The following is a 19,768-nucleotide window of genomic DNA, read 5'->3' on the forward strand; positions in this document are numbered from 1 at the left end:
AACATTATCTCTGTCTTCATGAATCAATAGCCCTGCCTTCACTTCTTAATAAACGTCAGGTACTGTTGTAAACAAAACAAAAACCCCATCCCCTCTCCTCTTTCATTTCCTTTCTGCCTTGTATCTATCCATCTGAAGTGGTCCTGATATATCCCGCTGTTGTTTGTCAGGGCTTCAATCTGTGCTGTGGTTTTTGTTTTTTTGGGCAGCCCAAAAGTTGGATTTGTTTTGACTGGGGTCTTTGGTGAACGGTGATGGGTTTAGGGATGGGGGGGAGGGGTACACGCCCACACACATGCACACACACACACACACACACACACACACACACACACACACACGGTGTTATGTTACAGTTAATTGGGAGGCAGTGTTGATGAGTCTGTCTGCTCGCTGGGGCCCTTATCTCTCCACCAGGCCCTTCCGGTGGCAGTGGAAGATTGGAGTAGAGCAGAAGCAGAAGCAGACATGGGCTCTGGTGGCTGGCCGGCAGGCTGGCTGAGTGGCAGGGTGATTGACTGGAGTTACTTAGGAGCTCAGTGTTACCGCAATGCCTCCCCATCCTGCTTAAGAGGCCCATCTGCTGCAGAAAAGGCAGATCCATACATAGATAGATGGATGGAGGGATGGATGGAGAGATGGATGGAGGGATAAAATTGTGCTTCAGGCTGAGATTATCTGGAAACTATCAACAGTGTGGGGCAAGTGTTTGTGACTTCTTCCTTTTGCATGTTTGTTTATTTATTTTATGTACTTTGAATGTACTACAGCATTGTACTACTACAATGTACTATTGTACTAAATCACCCCTTTGGAAAAGTAAGAATCAATATATCAAAAATATGTGTAAAATAACTAAGCACCTCTGTTGCATAGTTCAGCTTTGTCTATGTTTCAGCACCAAGACAGCAGGGTAGACGGCTTCCTGCGTCCAGTGCTGAGGTTTGCGTCTATTTGACTGAAACTGAAGTGATACATAAGAGCATAGCATAACAACCTTGAACAAACCTATCTCTGCTGAACACTTGATTAGATATAGTATCGATCTAAGGACCCCAAGGGGTATCAAATGAATTATTTGACATGAAACCAGTGCCATTTGACAGAACTGTCTTCTGACTGGTAATAAGGTCATTTTGTCCACTAGATCCTGGTAGGCTATCACAAGAAAGACCCAATCACAGGGGAATATAATATTTGCTATTGGTGGCAGGATACCATGAACATGTTAGATATACTGTACTTCCTCATGCCTTTTATTATTATGGTCATAGGAGAATCTAACACTAACTTCATATGACTACAGTTTATACCAGCGCTTCTGTGGAAGTAAGTAAGTCACATATACTGTAAGATTATTGCTCTTGATAGTATCATCCTTTTATTGCAGAGAATGAAGAAAACACCTCTCTATTTAAAGGTCCAATGCAGATGTTTTTATCTCATTATCAAATCATTTCTGGGTAATGATTCAGTACCTTACTGTGATTGTTTTCTATTAAAATTGTCAAAAAGAAAGAAAAATAGCTTCAACTGGCAGCTTCATTAAATAGTACCCACAAAACACCAGTCTCAACGTCAACAGTGACGAGGCGACTCCGGGATGCTGGCCTTCTAGGCAGAGTTGCAAAGAAAAAGCCATATCTCAGACTGGCCAATGAAAAGAAAATATTAAGATGGGCAAAAGAACACAGACACTGGACAGAGGAACTCTGCCTGGAAGGCCAGCATCCCGGAGTAGCCTCTTCACTGTTGACGTTGAGACTAGTGTTTTGTGGGTACTATTTAATAAAGCTGCCAGTTGAGGACTGGTGCCTGTTGAGGACTCAAACTAGACACTAATGTACTTGTCCTCTTGCTCAGTTGTGCACCGGGGCCTCCCACTCCTCTTTCTATTCTGGTTAGAGCCAGTTTGAGCTGTTCTGTGAAGGGAGTAGTTCACAGCGTTGTACAAGATCTTTCAGTTTCTTGGCAATTTCTCACATGGAACAGCCTTCATTTCTCAGAACAAGAATAGACTGACGAGTTTCAGAAGAAAGTTCTTTGTTTATGGCCATTTTGAGCCTGTAATCGAATCCACAAATGCTGATGCTCCAGATACACAACTAGTCTAAAGAAGGCCAGTTTTATTGCTTCTTTAATTAGCACAACAGTTTTCAGCTATGCTAACATAATTGCAAAAGGGTTTTCTAATGATCAATTAGCCTTTTAAAATGATAAACTTGGATTAGCTAACACAACGTGCCATTGGAACACAGGAGTGATGGTTGCTGACAATGGGCCTCTGTACGCCTATGTGGATATTCCATAAAAAATCTGCCACTTCCAGCTACAATAGTAATTTACAACATTAGCAATGTCTACACTGTATTTCTGATCAATTTGATGTAATTTTGATGGACAAAAAAGTAGCTTTTCTTTCAACAACAAGGACATTTCTAAGTGGCCCCAAACTGTTGAACGGTAGTGTATATATGTTTGGACTGCACTGGTCCTTTTGAAGTGTGTTTTACAGAACAGCACAAGCTGCATAGTAATAAACATGATTTGTATTTGCGCACCAAGGGCCATAATTTCAACATCGATGTCGAATACCACAATGTCATCAAATGAAATGCTTATGTGGCCCTTGGTGCACGCACGCACGCATGCACACACACACACTCACACTCACAATGACACTCCATGTGAATAACACCATAACCCAGCCCATAAAGCCGAAGCCAACCCCCTCTGCTCTGCTCCCTCTCATTATGGTTTTCCAGCCTGTGCACAGACAGAGAGAGAACATAGAGATCAGCCTGAGAAATGGGGTCACTGTCCTCCTTGACTTAGTGGACACTGTGGAGGAAAGTCATACTGGGCCTCACTGCTGTCACACACACACACGCCGTGCATTTATACTTGCACGCATACATGCAAAGTCGAACACACACATACAGCATATGCACACATGCACACATGCAATCCTCTGCCTCACACACATCATCTCACCAGGCCTGGACTCTAACGAGTGTGTTCAGTGGCTGAGTCCTGCCAGGCAGACTGACTGCTGCGGTCCTCTCACCCAGACCTCACACCTCACACCTCCAACAGCCCCTCAAGCCAGTCCATGTCACATCAGCTCCTGTGTCACTCACACAGACGATGCTGGATATATACACACACACACAGGAGAGGATGCCTGAAAACACACATAATCACACGTGCACAAGAGTTGACTTTCACAGAATGTACTATATATGTACTATTCTCGTACACACATGTACACACACACACACACACACACACACACACACACACACACACACACACACACACACACACACACACACACTTAGTGGGTGCATTAGCTCTGTGAGTCATCGCGGCAGAGGAAGCAATCACTTCCAGTGAAATAGAAAGGTCACGATGATGAGGGGACTCCACCTTGCTGATGGAGAGAGGAGCAATACCCACAGCACACACAATATCTCCCATTACTCCACATACTGTTCATGTATCCCATTCACACAGAGTTTATTAAAGGTCGGCACGCACTGACAATATATATTTAAATCATGGGCATACATGATTTAAAAGACATTCTTCAAAATCCTATTAAACAATACAGTTCAAATATGTGTGCCTAGCCTACAAGTGATTCATGTAAGGAAATACTATTCAGAGATTGAGGGAGCAACAGTGATTATTTCTTAGATGAAAAACAGAGATTTGTGGCCCAAGGAGTGTTTAGAGTTTGAGTGTAAATGGGTGCCACTTGGACTCATTTGAAATTGGTAGTTTTGTCTGCCAAAAGTTGTTCAACACGTATTTATCCATCACATTCAAAAACAATCAGCTCGAGCATGGAGGTAGGAGTTTTGTTTGTGTGTGTGTGGGATTTGCTTCTGTTTGCCACTGTCACGACCACATATGAGTGGGTTGATTTGCTGCTACATTAATTCTAAGAACTTGTCTATGGACCACACATAGTTTTCATCAGTGCTGATGTACAGAGACAGTGCATTCGGAAAGTATTCAGACCTCTTGACTTTTTCCAAATGTTATGTTACAGCCTTATTCTAAAATGGATTAAATAAAAAACAATCCTCATCAATCTACACACAATACCCCACAGTGACAAAAAGTTTGGACAGACATTTTTGCAAATGTATTGAATTTAAAAAACAGAAATACCTTATTTACATAAATATTCAGACCCTTTGCTATGAGACTTGAAATTGAGCTCAGGTGCATTCCTTTTCCATTTATCATTCTTGAGATGTTTCTACAACTTGATTGGAGTCCACCTGTGGTAAATTCAATTAATTGGACATGATTTGGAAAGGCACACACCTGTCTATATAAGGTCCCACAGTTGACAGTGTTACGCTGAGCGGCGCAGGTGAACCCAAGAGCAGACAGACGAGGAGACTGGGATAAGGTAACCAAGTTATTTATTGAAAAACAGGGGCAGATGGGGTGCAGGCCAGGGAAAGCTTGGGCGGGTTGCAGGGAGCCAGGTGCTGAGGCTGGAGCGAGGGGAGTTGGGGCTGGGTAAGCAGGTCCCGGGGAGGAATCCAAGGAAGCAGTAGAGTGGGGGGGTCCAGGACAGGGTTGCAGGACTGGCGAGACGTGGGACTGGAGACAGGGACCAGATTCAGAGCGGGCAGAACTGTAGTGGAGAGGAAAGCAGCTTCAGGTAAGGGAAAACAGGCGCAACACGAAAACAGGATATATGCAGGAACAAACGGCTAAAAATGCAGACTGACTGAGCAGAAGTTATGATCTGGCAGCATGGAAATGGCAGGGCTGAATATTTGTAGAGGTCTTGATTATGGAACAGGTTGCAGCTGGTGGGGATCTGCTCTGACTCCAGCACACCTGTCTCCGCCCACAAAATCACACACACCCACGCACAGAGAGAAAGAGGGAGAGAGCACTGGGGGAGCGGCGGCAGGTTAGGGACACACAGGATGAGCAGTAGAGGGCGTGGCAGGCGCAGATGTAACAGAGCAAAAACCAAGCCATGAGGACGAAGGAATTGTCCATAGAGCACCGAGACAGGATTGTGTTGAAGCACAGATCTGGGTGAAGGGTCCCAAAAAATTCTGCAGCATTAATGTTCCTCAGGAACACAGTAGAACTCCATCATTCTTAGATGGAAGAAGTTTGGAATTACCAAGACTCTTCCTAGAGCTGGCGGCCCGGCCAAACTCAGCAATCGAGGGGGAAAGGCCTTGGTCAGGGAGGTGACAAAGAACCCGATGGTCACTCTGACAGAGCTCCAGAGTTAATCTGTGGAGATCGGAGAACCTTCCAGAAGGACAACCATCTCTGCAGCATTCCACCAATCAGGCCTTTATGGTAGAGTGGCCAGACGGAAGCCACTACTCAGTAAAAGACACATGACAGCCCGCTTGGAGTTTGCCAAAAGGCACCTAAAGGACTCTCAGACCATGAGAAACAAGATTCTCTGGTCTGATGAAACCAAGATTGAACTCTTTGGCCTGAATGCCAAGCGTCACGTCTGGAGGAAACCTGGCACCATCCGTACGGTGAAGCATGGTGGTGGCAGCATCATGCTGTGGGGATGTTTTTCAGCAGCAGGGACTGGGAGACTAGTCAGGATCAAGGCTAAGATGAATGGAGCAAGGTACAGAGACATCCTTCATGAACAACTGCTCCAGAGCGCTCAGGACCTCAGACTGGGGTGAAGGTTCACCTTCCAACAGGACAACAACCCTAAGCACACAGCCAAGACAATGCAGGAATGGCTTCAGGAAAAGTCTCTGAATGCCCTTGATTGAACATCTCTGGAGAGACCGGAAAATAGCTGTGCAGCGACGCTCCCCATCCAACCTGACAGAGCTTGAGAGGATCTGCAGAGAAGAATGGGAGAAACTCCTTAAATACAGGTGTGCTAAGCTTGTAGCGTCATACCTAAGAAGACTTGAGGTTGTAATCACTGCCAAAGGTGCTTCAACAAAGTACTGAGTAAAGGGTCTGAATACTTATGTAAATGTGATATTTCAGTTATTTATTTTGAATACATTTGCTAAAATTTCTTAACCTGTTTTTGCTTTGTCATTATGGGGTATTGGGTGTATATTGATGAGGGACATTTTTGAATAAGGCTCTAATGTAACAAAATGTGGAAAAAGTGAAGGGGTCTGAATACTTTCCAAATACACTGTACGTCATCCAAAATTGTAGGCGATGTTAGTTCACATTGATGAGTGGAAGAGAAGCCAACCAAAAACAAGGTAACATCTCTGGTTCTCTTCATTTTATCATGTTACACATGTTCCAGATTTTTGGGGGCTCGTCTGGGATAACTAATGTGGCAAAATGTTGTCTAAAGAGAGAGTTGTTTTTGTCAATACGAGCACTGACCAAGAAGACAAAGTAACGTCATCATATATTTTTCTTGGTGAAGCAGGTTGATGTTAACTCCTGCTAACAAATGACGTGCTTGATTAAAATATGCTGTCAACGAGGAAAAACATTCTATTTACCAACTACGGTCTTCAGGTAATTAGTCAGATGCAACTACGACCTGATGTTTCATGAATTCCTAATGTGCTTAACAGAACTTAACGCCATCGAAGGCACGGAGAACAATTGCGCAAATTTGTGGCATGTCAATCACAATGGTAAGATTTCAGTGGCTGTTATATGAGTATGTTTTCTCTGGAGTACCATGCAGGTTTACAGTGCAATCTCCATCACAGGCAATTATAAGGGAGTGATAGCAATTATGTATTTTTTATGTTCGTCTTTGCGTTTTTTTCTCCCTCTTGTTCAATTTGTTCTAATTGAAACTGTGAGAGAGACGGTAAGGCGAGACGGGGAGGAAATGGGAGGTAAGGATTGTGATTTGCAAATAGAGTTTTAATAGCACTAGAATTACAGTCCAGAGTTAAAGGAAAATCGATCCCTATGCCTAGAACAGTGACATTGCCCAATAGTAGTTGGCCTATCATTTTACAAACATCCTAACACAGGAATTCTAACTAAACATTCTTCAACCTAATGGATTATTTGAGTCTTAGTTCACTCAGTAGCATCGTGCATCGGCTACTAATGAATACAGATGGATTTGGGCAAGCACTAAAGGACACAAAATGGTACCAATGCGCTTTAACGTTCCCATGGTATCACTTTTGGCATAATATTAACAGCAAACAAGGCTTAATTCATGTAACCAAGGCTAGCGCATAATGGTTGCCACAGGTGGGAATATGCTAATATACATTTAGCACAGGGAGGTCAAGGAGGCCCGGAGACCTCCACCCACGCTCTTGCTAATGGCTAACGTAGTGTGGCTGGCTCGACGGGAGCGTGTCATTTGTAACACGGAGTGGGCGCAACGCTGGACCAGGGCTCCCCTTGCTGCTGGGCCACAGAGAGATTAGTTCCACCCAGGAATGAGGCTTCAGGGGATCCATAATGCCTCAGCAGATTGTTCTGGGCTGACCTTTCAACCATTCTGTTTAATTTGGAGATTAGCAGCCGAGAGCTGTGGATTAACGAAATTAAAGAGAACAACACAGGGAGAGGGGGAGGGGAGAGAGCATGCAAATGTAAAAGAGGTAGAGGATAGAAACATAGTGAGAAAGAAATATGCTCCAAACAAAGGGGGAAAATAGATTGAATTGTTAAATCCTGAGTGTGACTCATAATACAAATTGTACAAATAAAATAGGAGATATATGTTGTCTCTATATTGTTGCCTATTTATTACATAGTAGCTAAAGCCCCAACCCAGAAATGTGTGCTTGTGTTATGCATGCTTGTATATTTGTACAAGGGGTAGCATAACAGAATGTCATTTCGAGATTGTCTCATTTTCTCTACAGAACGACTGATGTCATCTGTATGGTTGCAGGCCACTGGGAGACAAACAATGTTGTCGCTCTTTAGCTGCCAGAGATAATTGTCAAACTCACACCGCTCATAGCTCCATTACAAAGATGTACCACCAGAGCAATTCAAACCAAAATAAATCTCCAGCACATTGTGTTCCAGGAAACTGCTTAAAATATGTCTCGGTCTCAAATGAGGCCTCCCTCAAATGGACATATTTGTCTTTGGAAAGGCTGCCTAAGCCTTTAAATATAACAGTTACTTAAGCACAGCAGCTAGTGGGCATGAGATGACACCTGCAAGTGATGGAATAATGTGTCATTGTTGGTTTTCAAGGAAATGCATATTCTGGACATTAGATCCAACCTGAAGTATATGTGGGGTCCAGCAGGGATCCATTCTTAGCCCCTTGTTTTCTCTTTGTACAGCAGAAATACCTACAGTATAGCTTCCATCTCTGTCACAACCGAAACCTTCCAACGTTGACAAGATGGATGCTAATTTTAGCCATCCCTCTCAAGTCACGGAGAGCACAGTGACAAAAACACAGCCAGCTTTCTCTCCCCTCGTCCTCCCTTCCAGTCCACTCCTCTTCCATCAGCTAATTGCAGTAATTAATTTGCATTGCCTGCAGACAATGGGAGCTCCAGCAGCTAGGCACTGGCCAGGTTATCACTTAAGTGTGAAATCAATTTACAGCTGTATGATGGAGAGAGGAAAAGAGCAGGAAGGGAATCTCAAAGTAGGATGGATCGAGATTGTCGATCCTTTTAAACAGTGGACTCTGACTGAATCGATACTTGTGGTATGAAGAAGAAGTTTTGGACTAATCATGTTTTCTAACAGACATGGCTGTAACTGCATATGAGGACACTGAGGTCCGGTTTAATTTGAAAGAAAATTATAATAATATAAATATATATGTTGTACATAATAAAGAAAATCAATTACAGGTCAACATCTAAATATTGCTCCCAACAATGATCAAAGCTCAGAATGCATCTGATTGAGTTTTAATCGCGCCTGCCTCTTTGAGAAATGAGTTGAATCATGAACAGTGGTTTCTTCGTTATATTTGCATGCGTTCCTCAGATTTGCCTCCTCAGATTCGCCTTTTTAGCAGCACATTCACCACTCTCTCAAATGGCTAACTCCGCCCACGTGCGGCACAGGCCGAGGGCCTGAGATGTGAAACGAACTACCCCGGCTCCCAGTCGGCTCAAGTAGGCACCTAGAGAGTAAGATCTAGAGACCCTGATGACAGTGTGTTTGCGAGATTCCGGATGAAAGGACATTTCAAAACTGTCCCGCGGCTCTTGCCATGTCTACAGACATCCCCCAAACAAACAAAAACAGACTCTCTGAGAGTGCACAACTGGTAAATAGTCACTTATATATATATATATATGTCAGTCACTCAGGTGGCTTGCTACTGGCAGAGACTTATATTGCAGTAACGTTGAAGGGGTCTGGCTAGTATTACTTAGCCAGCTAGAAGGATGAAGTTAAGGTTAAACAGAGCCTAACCCAGCAGGAGCAAAAAATACACTATTAAGTTTTTATCATACCTTTGCTTTACAGAGCGAGGCTACTGAGACAGACAGTGACGTGGCGCTCAGTGGTGAGGCTGAGGCAGGCTGCAATGCATGCAGGAGGAAGTAGAGACAGAGAGAGAAAGGAAGCAAGCAGAGAGAGAGAGTTTAGTACAGTGGTTTAGTACAGTGGTCGGGCCCTATGTGGGGTCCCCTGAGAAAATCTGTACTAATCTTATCAAACAAGTTAGGAACGTTAAAAAATAAAATATGTTTCAATAGAAACATCTCCACATAGCCTATCTTCCCTATAGGCCTACATTAAAATGCAATCAAAACGCGAACAATACATTTCTAAAAATGATATACGTTTTCGCTTCGTCACTGATGCTATGTGTCAGTGTGAATCATGCCTCATATTTCCCCCCTTTCAGGGGTATACCATTACAATGGTATAGCTAATAGGCTATGTGTTTGTAGATCGACTGAGGTGAATGAATCTACACTCTTACAAAAAAGGGTTCTTCAGCTGTCCACTTAGGAGAACTCTTTTTGGTTCCAGGTAGAACCCTCTGTGGAAAGGGTTATACATGGAACCCAAAAGGGTTCTACCTGGAACCAAAACAGGTTCTCCTATGGTGACAGCCGAAGAACCCTTTTAGGTTCTAGATAGCACCTTTTTTCTAAGAGTGTACAGCAGCTGAGGTGATAATGTCTGGGGTCATTTTTGCTTGTTTTTGCTGTCCTTCAAATAGAATTTTAATAATTTTTTTATTGTATAGAAATGCACTAAATCAACTTTACTCCCTTCCGGACCTCACTAAAACTAAAACTCTGGTTGCGGACCTGGAGACATTATTGGGAAGTGAAAATGGTTGATGATTGAGTGAACCTGACAGACTTCCGAAAACATCCGAAAATGTTACTTTGCATACAGATGTAGTGTCCTAATTTGATCACCTTTTGCAAGAGAACTTTCCTGCAATGCAAGAAATGTAAACCCTGTAGTGTATTTGACGTTTAAAAAGGCTTCTGAAGTTTGTCATTTCCACTTTGAAATTTCAGACTTGATTTTCTCTTGTAAAAAATGTAACAACCCTACAAAAATGTCCACTATTTATAATCCGCATAATAATTCACATAATTTCCTTGCTGTACCAAACTTGCTCATTAATATCCTACATCTGTAGATGTGCAAAAATGTTACTAGTTCTGATGAAAGCCTAACTACATGAAACTACATGCCAAACACTGAAAAAGACAAAGCAGGAAGAAAGACAGAGTCCACTTCACTGGTTCTCTCACTTCTATACGCTTTATTGCTTCTCCCCTGCCAAACCAAGCCTGTTACATTTAGGTCTGTCACCACAACACAATGTAAACATATGAGACTGACGTTGACTGCGTCCCTGTTTCCCTCCTGGCAAAGCTCCACTTTAAAGGTCAGGGTTCTCTAGTCACTGAGAGACTGATGGGAGGTGAAGATTCAAGACCTATACTGCAGGTGCTTGTCACATCCACACAGCAACTCCAACCTGATGCCCCCTCTACTAAAGTCTACCTTTGTGTCGCATTGTACTTCTTTAGTGTAGACTGCAACAACACTGCATGGTCCTGTGTGTTATTTCAGAGGTAACTTTCGGGGTATCCATGTACCACTTCAAACGAGTGAATGGGGAATGGCAAAAAGAAGTGCTACTGTAGATTTCATGAGCGCAAACTAATCAGCTGTGTTAGCCCCATAACAGAGATACGCTTTGTGCATATTTTGTAGGACAACCCAGTCCAGTCGACCTATTGTCCCCTGCTTCTCCACAGCCCTCTCTTCAAAGATACACTTTCACATTCACCTCCCTGAACCTCTGTCCAATCAGGCGAGAGATCTCCAAGTGTACAAAAGCATTTGCCTCGTGAGACAGAGATCAACCAACCACCATCCACCATCGCAATGAGATCAGAGTCTCGTCTCCTCTCTTTTCCTCTATTTACCCTGTCTTTCACAGAGGGAGGCTCTGGCTGACTCACAGTCGACTCCAGCAGCGTCGTTCGGTTTGGTTCAGGTCATGTATCTCCCCATACAGTGCGAGAGGAGAGTGACAGGAACCCAGAATAGAAAGGCCACCCGGAGAAGCTGTTGTCAATTGGGCAGAAAATAGGAGATGACAGGCAGTCTGGCCTGCATGCTGAAATAGATCGACTTGCCTTCGTCCCTTTCTCCCCAATGGCTCTTAATGGCATTATTACCTCTCTGATGCTCTGTGGCAAAATGGCTCATTCAGTGCGGAAATGCTGTCCCATGTTACAGGCTACAGGGCTTAGGATTTTCTCCTATTCTTCACTGGGATTGGTTTGACAAGTAGAAAACCAGGCAAGGCAGGTGTTTTTGGAGAGATACTGGACTGATTCGTTTCCTCTTTTCTGCCCCCCCCCCCCCCCCCCTAAAAAATGTAATGTTGCATAGGCATTTGTTGATTCCGTCTTTTGTTAGATAGGAGAAAGCATGATAAAATGTTCAAAAATGGAGACACACAGCTCCACTGAAAGAGCATTGGACAAGCTGAACCAAACACCCATCAAACCTGCAGCGGAACACACAAGTAAGACAACACGTGCCATGCGGCAATATGTGAGTGTACAGTAAATTTGGGATCTTCACATCCTTTTTTTACTACTTGAAATATTCTCTTTAAAGCAAACAAGGTTAAAGCAAAGCCTCAGGTCCAACCGCACATATTACCCATGTTGTTGTCCCTCTGTAAAATACTGATACGTTTTGGGTTTTGGAGGGGAGAGAGAGCTCACTCGGTGGACTTCAAAGTGAGGGGAACCTCAGAGGCCAGGAGCTACAGTGTTGCGGCCCTGGATTTGATGGTCTCAAACAGGTCCTCAGGACCCATTGAGAGAGGAAGTGGGGTCTTACGGAGGAGGAAACACACAGCGGTTAGTGTGGACAGATATCTAACCTGCTGGGTAGAAAATGAGAGTTAAAGCTAAACTTTCTGACGAGGGAATAATTCAGCAGAGATCAAAGACTATTGGGATGCCTGGAAACCTGACATGGGAGTTGCCATGTATTTAAATTGACATTACATTGACATTTTTGGCAGATTTGCCATGTTGTTGTGTGCTACACGGCTTCCACATATGAGGGGTCACACACCTGATACGGTAGGTGTTAGCGTGGGTGTGAGTTGAAGTAGTTGACTATCTAGCCATGGTTCTACCCCTTGAATTACGAAGTACATATCAATCTCAATGACTGAATGAATCAATCACATTGTATTTGCATAGTACTTTTTACAAATACATTTGATACAAAGTGCTTATCAGCAACCCAGGCCAATCCCCCCTGAATCTAGATAGAACGTACAGTTGTAACTATGTATATAGGAAATGTGACATTATCAGTGTATCTGAGTGAGCATGCATAGCCCTACATTTAGCATAGTCGGTAGGATTAGATATGTATATTTATTAGTCTCCTGGATATACAGTGCCTTCAGAAAGTATTCACACCCCTTGAATTTTTTCACATTTTGTTGTGTTACAGCCTGAATTTAAAATGGATAACATTTAGATTTTTTGTCACTGGCCTACACACAATTCCCCACAATGTCAAAGTGGAATTATGTTTTTCAAAGTTTGTACTAATTAAAAATGTAAGGTTGAAATGTCTTTAGTCAATAGGTATTCAACTCTGTTGTTATGGCAAGCCTAAATAAGTTCAGGAGTAAAAATGTGCTTAATAAGTCACATAATAAGTTGCATGGACTCACTCTGTGTTCAATAATAGTGTTTAACATGATTTTTGAATGAGTACCTCATCTCTGTACCCCACACATACAATTATCTTTAAGGTCCCTCAGTCGAGCAGTGAATTTCAAACACAGATTCAACCACAAAGACCACGGAGGTTTTCCAATGCCTCGCAAAAAAGGGCACATATTTGTAGATGGGTTCAATTTTTTTTAAAGCAGAGCATGGTGAATTTATTAATTACACTTTGGATGGTGTATCAATACACCCAGTCACTGCAACAAGGCTCTAAAGTAATACTGCAAAAAAATGTGTCAAAGAAATTCACTTTAATACAAAGTGTTATGTTTGGGGTAAATCCAATACAACACATTACTGAGTACCACTCTCCATATTTTCAAGCATAGTGGTGGCTGCATCATGTTATGGGTATGATTGTAATCATTAAGGACTGGGGAGTTTTTCAGGATAAAGAAACGGAATGGAGCTAAGCACAGTCAAAATCCTAGAGGAAAACCTGGTTTAGTCTGCGTTCCACCAGACACTGGGAGATGAATTCATCTTTCAGCAGGACAATAACCTAAAACACAAGGCCAAATCTACACTGGAGTTGCTTACCTGAGTGGCCGAGTTACAGTTTTGACTTAAATGTACTTTGAAATCTATGGCAAGACCTGAAAATGGTTGTCTAGCAATGGTCAACAACCAATTTGACAGAGATTGAAGAATATTTAAAAGAATAAATGGGCAAATGTTGCACAATCCAGGTGTGGAAAGCTCTTAGCGACTTACCCAGAAAGACTCACAGCTGTAATCGCTGCCAAAGGTGCTCCTACAAATTATTGACTTAGGTTTGTAAAATACTTATGTAAATTAGATATTTCTGTATTTAATTTTCAATAAATGTGCTTCAATTTCTAAAACATGTTTTCACTCTGTCATTGTGGGGGTATTGTGTGTAGATGGGTGAGGGGAAAAATATATTTAATTCATTGTGAATTTAAGCTGTAACACAACTAAATGTGGAATAAGTCAAAGGGTATGAGTACTTTCTGAAGGCACTGTAGCATATTGAGTGAATAGGCCTTATCTTGTATTCAGGGAGAAAGGACATGGGACACTCCCCTAAATCCATTGTGACAACCATGAAAACGTGATTTAGAGGCCGAGCCGAATCCCAAATGATGTATCTCATTACGTCAAAAGTGTAACAGAGTCGGGATATGAAATGTTAGATAATTGATTTTCTCTTTTTGCTGCAGAGGATTTCCATGAATACCACAGCATTATGCAATGAGAACGCAATAAATCTCCTCAATATCATAGTCCATTGGCATTAGAGAACAGTATAATGTTAGGCTGTAGTATAGAAGAGTTATATATAGGTTGTCCTCGAGAGAAAGAGAGAGAAAGACAGAGAGAGAGAGCTGATACTGTAGCTAAAGAAATGGATATAGTATACGTATCTATGAGGCTCTGCTATGCTCCAGTCTGCCTGGTTTCTCCCATCATGCACGTTTTTCTTGCAAGCTGCCTCTTCCTGTTAAAGGTCTGTGATCAAGTGGGCAGGTCAGACTAGTGCTGTGTCTGCTTGAGTGGAGTCTCTCTCTCTCTCTCTCTCTCTCTCTCTCTCCCTCTTGCTGTCTCTTTCTTTCTTTTTTCTTTCTCCTCGCCCTGTTCCCTTCCTCTCTATACCTCTCCTCTCCCCCGATTCTCGCTGCCTTCCTTTCCCTTTCCCTCTCCCTCCCCTCCCCTCTCTCTAAAAGGCAGTCTTATCCAGTCATCTCTCTGCCCCCTCTGAACCTCCCACTGATCAATACGTTTCCCTTGACTGACAGAAGGGAGCCATCGCTCTGTGGCACACTGTAAAGCTAAACAACACAATTCCCTCATCGTCCTCTCTCTCTCTCTCTCTCTCGCTCTCTCCTGTCTTCTATTGACACATTGGGTCTAGCAGCTAGCTGAACCCGACACTGCAATTGCAATGATAAGTTGTTGTCCAGTGCTGAAATGTTATCCTCAGGTTGTCTGGGGATCTGAAAATCTTGTTAGTCCACCGAGCTAAAGCCCAGGCATTCGCTCGGGGATACCATCAAGACTGATAGAGATGATTAGAAATACAGCCACCCACTCAAAGAAAAATGTATGGAGTATTTTTCAATAAGGCTAGTGACAACTTTTCTGCAGACAGGTTGATTTACCCTTTTTGTGTTTTGCTCATGGCAGTTCCACGATATATGGTCGAGGTTGATGTATATCTCTATAATTACCTCAAGCTATAACGCTCGTCAAAGGCTTCGCTGCCTGGGCTGTAGCTCCAGCTGTTTATCGGCTTGATTTTCTCTCTGCGGTTTGTATTTTTCTCTTTCATTTTCCCGCTTCCTCCGTTTCCCTTGGGGGTCTCCCATGGCTTGTTAAATCACAACATGTCACACGGCTTGATTGCAACAGTCAAGCTTTAAAGTATGACACCTGTGGGTGTGCTTTAAAGTCGGTAAATTATATTAGCCCCATAAAACAAGATAAGCTATCGCAGGTTCCACGATGAACTGAAATAATAAAGGTGCAGGTTTCGTTTTGCCCGTAAAGCTTCAATAAGCCAGGTTTGAAGACAGGGAGATAGAGACGGAGATAGAAGCAAAGGATGTAAAACCAGGGTGATTGAGTGCGGCTGGGTTGGGTTGTACTCTCTTGTGGAGATATGTTTGTTTTTTTGGAGGGGAGGGGGGAGAAAGAAACTGATGTTGTGCTGTTGAACATGGAACTGAATTGCATGCCACTCGAAATCAAGGTAAATCTGGGTTCAAGATTTCTTATGCCTCAGTACTTAGCAAGGAGTACTGTAAGCTAGCCCCAAACAGATACATTCACATCAAGTATGTTAGTGAACAGTGGAGATAGTAAATAATGGATGTTCTGCTTCATCACTGTTTCCATCGAGTTTAAGGCTCAACTGAATGAACAACAGAGACAAAATGCAATATGAACGCTTATTAAAATAGTTTGGGTAGTGGCCTCATCGCCAAGGAATGATCCTCGGAGCCAGATGCTGTCATCACATGTAGCCCTATGCGGAGCAGCTGGCATCAACCCCCATCGCTGGGTATTGAAGCTCATTGTTGAAAAATGTATCATCTTGGATATTAGAAGCAAGTCTTGGGCCATATCAAACAGACAATTTCAATTATACTAAAGTTGTTATAGTTCAATTGTTGTATCATGATGTTTAAATGTATCCTAAATATAAATAGAATCGCCATGGCAACGAAATAGAATGGTTATCAGATCAACACTGTTGCTATTGTCAACCAAACATTCTAACTTCAATCATTCTACCAACTTTGCTTTGGTTTATTTTATGTTTTTATGATTTAGAATTCCCATGACAATGAAAAAGAGTGAAATTAATGAATGTCCTCTATGCATAATGTAAAATCAGTTTTACAATGAACCCTGTGCCAAAATTCTATTAACTTTAACACAGAAATGTACCAATCACCCAGATGTTGTGATCTCTGTGCTTCGTTTTAGAAGTATGATATCTAACATTTAACACACATACAAACACCCTCACTTTATGGAATTTTCTTAGGACCCGGGTCAACTGACCATCTCCCAGACCCCGGCCTCAACCTGTCATGATCATCGTCCTGTTTGATCGTTCCTCTACAGAACACTTCAGGGCGCCATGGAAACAGTGGTAGGCAGCATTTAATGAACAATTGCCCGGTCGGGGGCCTGAGTGACGGAGGGCATGGGGAGGGGAAGGGAGCTCTACAGGGAGAGTACAACTGTAACTATCAGGCCTGGGTTTGTTTGTCGCCCCGGGCGTGTCTCCTACAACAGCCCCCCCCCACCCACCCCCCACTGCTTGTGCTACTGGTATAAATTATTGAGGAAGCTGCCGGATGGTACACTGTGTGACTCCTGTGTTATAGCAGTTCACCTCAAGACTCAGAGTCAAGACCTGTGTCATGATAGGGTGGGAATGTAGGGGGAAGACCTCTTTTTAAGTATGTTTCATTTAGGAGGTGTTTGAGGGTGAGCTACTGTGTCCACGTTGGTGCCCCGTCCACTCCATTACCACCAGGTGGTCAAATGATTGACATGCCATGGACACGTGAGGTGAACTAAGAGTAACATGGGTAACAGTAACAATGAACTGGGGATTTTCTACTCGTAACTAATAACCACAGTATATGCAGTGATAGGAGTGTTAAATACACTGAACAAAAATCCAAATGCAAAAGGCAACAATTTCAAAGATTTTACTGAGTTTCAATTCATATAAAGAAATCAGTCAATTGAAATTAATAAATTAGGCCCTAATCTATGGATTTCACATGACTGGGAATACAGATATGCATCTGTTGGTCACAGATACCTTTAAAAAAAAGTAGGGGCGTGGATCAGAAAACCAGTCAGTGTCTGTTGAAACCACTATTTGCCTCATGCAGCAAGACACATCTCATTTTCATAGAGGTGATCAGGCTGTTGATTGTGGCCTGTGGAATGTTGTCCCACTCCTCTTCAATGGCTGTGCGAAGTTGCTGGATATTGGTGGGAACTGGAAAACGCTGTCGTACACGTCATACCATAACCCTACTGCCACCATGGGGCACTCTGTTCACAACATTGACATCAGCTAACAACTCGCCCACATGACGCCATCTGCCCAGTACAGTTGAAACCTGGATTCCTCCATGAAGAGCATTTGCCCACTGAAGAGCATTTGCCCACTGAAGAGCATTTGCCCACTGAAGAGCATTTGCCCACTGAAGTCGGTAACAATGCCGAACTGCAGTCAGGTCAACGAGCACGCAGATGAGCTTCCCTGAGCTTCCCTGAGACGGTTTTTGACAGTTTGTGCAGAAATTATTCGGTTGTGCAAATGCACAGTTCCATCAGCTGTCCGGGTGGCTGGTCTCAGACCATCCCGCACATCCCGATGTGGAGGTCCTGGGCTGGCGTGGTTACACGGCTGTTGTGAGGCTGGTCTCAAAAATTATTTTATGGTAGAGAAATTTACATTCAGGTCACTGGCAAAAGCTCTGGTGGAGATTCCTCCAGTCAGCATGCCAAATGCATGCTCTCTCAAAACTTGAGACATCTGTGGCATTGTGTTGTGTGACAAAACTGCACATTTTGGAGTGGCCTTTTATTGTCCCCAGCACAATTTGCACCTGTGTATTGATCATGCTGTTTAATCAGCTTCTTGATATGCCACACCTGTCAGGTGGATGGATTCTCTTGGCAAAGGAGAAATGCTCACTAACAGGGATGTAAACACATTTGTGCACAAAATTTGAGAGAAATAAGCTTTTTGTGCATATGGAACATTTCTGAGATCTTTTATTTCAGCTCATGAAACATGGGACTGACATTTTACATGTTGCGTTTATATTTTTGTTCAGTATAGTTATTTATAATTTTGCTTTATCTAGTGCTTGCAAATCATTAAAGTCATAAATTAGGAAATGTATTATTTAGGAAAGACTTTTCAGTCAGAAACCCGTTTTTTGAGGATTTATTGTGTGGGACAATTTTTTCAGAGACATTCTAAATATTTAGTATGCGTAAATCACAAATAAGGAGGCAGATTTTTGTCGAAAAGAGAAAGATTCATTTGCCTGCCAATCTGAATTAGCTGAAATGAAACGTTTCACTCTCAGCAACAAAATCTGGTTGTGGTGCAGCCGCCTGACAAATGAACTTTGTTAAGTTGTCTTTGCTTCTTAGAATAAAATGTATCTGATAGCTTTCATTATTCAAATTCGGAAGCTCAGATTCTTGTATTACTCAACTGTGTAAAATGACTCTTAATCCATTTTGACAGGAATGTTTTTGTTAGCTATAGTTATTGGTATGCTTCACATTTATAACCTATCTTTGTTCCCCGGGTTCAAAGCTGTGTGGGCGCGCGTGTGTGTTGTGTTCCACGCATGTTTGCATGAATGCATGCCAGTCATGTTTGAGCGTATATGCTAATTGTTTGGCCTATCAATTCATAATCCCTCACTAGAGGCCGGTATCCAAGTAGCCTGATATGATTTCATTAGTAACCTGCATGTTACCTCCCATCACCTGGACTAATAATCACTGACTGTCTGAACACATTGCCTGACATTATCTTTGTTCACTGAGTCACAGTGAGCATGGAGACCAGGCAGGCGAGGCTTGGCCGAGGAGGAGAATAAACATGAATTATGCAAAGGGAAGGCGTATGGCTCATAAGCACCCCATCATTGGCTTTTATCCCATTTGGACGTAGTAGTATGTATGGCATACACTCTAAAAATAAACAGTTCCTGGAGCATCCATTCAAGGTTCTTCAAATTGAAACTATGGGGGAACCCCTATATGTTCTTCAAAGAACCTTCAAATGGATCCTCTAAGAACCTTTTGAAGAACCCTTTGGGGTAAATGTTTTAACTACCCCCCTCTATTATTATTGTTAATAACAATATGCATAACAATAACACCATATTTTAGTTGTCAGTGTTTATTTAAGCAATAAGGCCCTGTACCACACTCTGAAAAGATTCCTGGAGGATCCTTTAGAGGCTCTTCAAATTGAAACGGTGGGGGAACCCCTATAAGTTCTATAAAAATAACTCATTTTAATGGAT

This window comes from Salvelinus namaycush, chromosome 11 (assembly GCF_016432855.1).
Source record: "Salvelinus namaycush isolate Seneca chromosome 11, SaNama_1.0, whole genome shotgun sequence".
Lineage (NCBI taxonomy): Eukaryota > Metazoa > Chordata > Actinopteri > Salmoniformes > Salmonidae > Salvelinus > Salvelinus namaycush.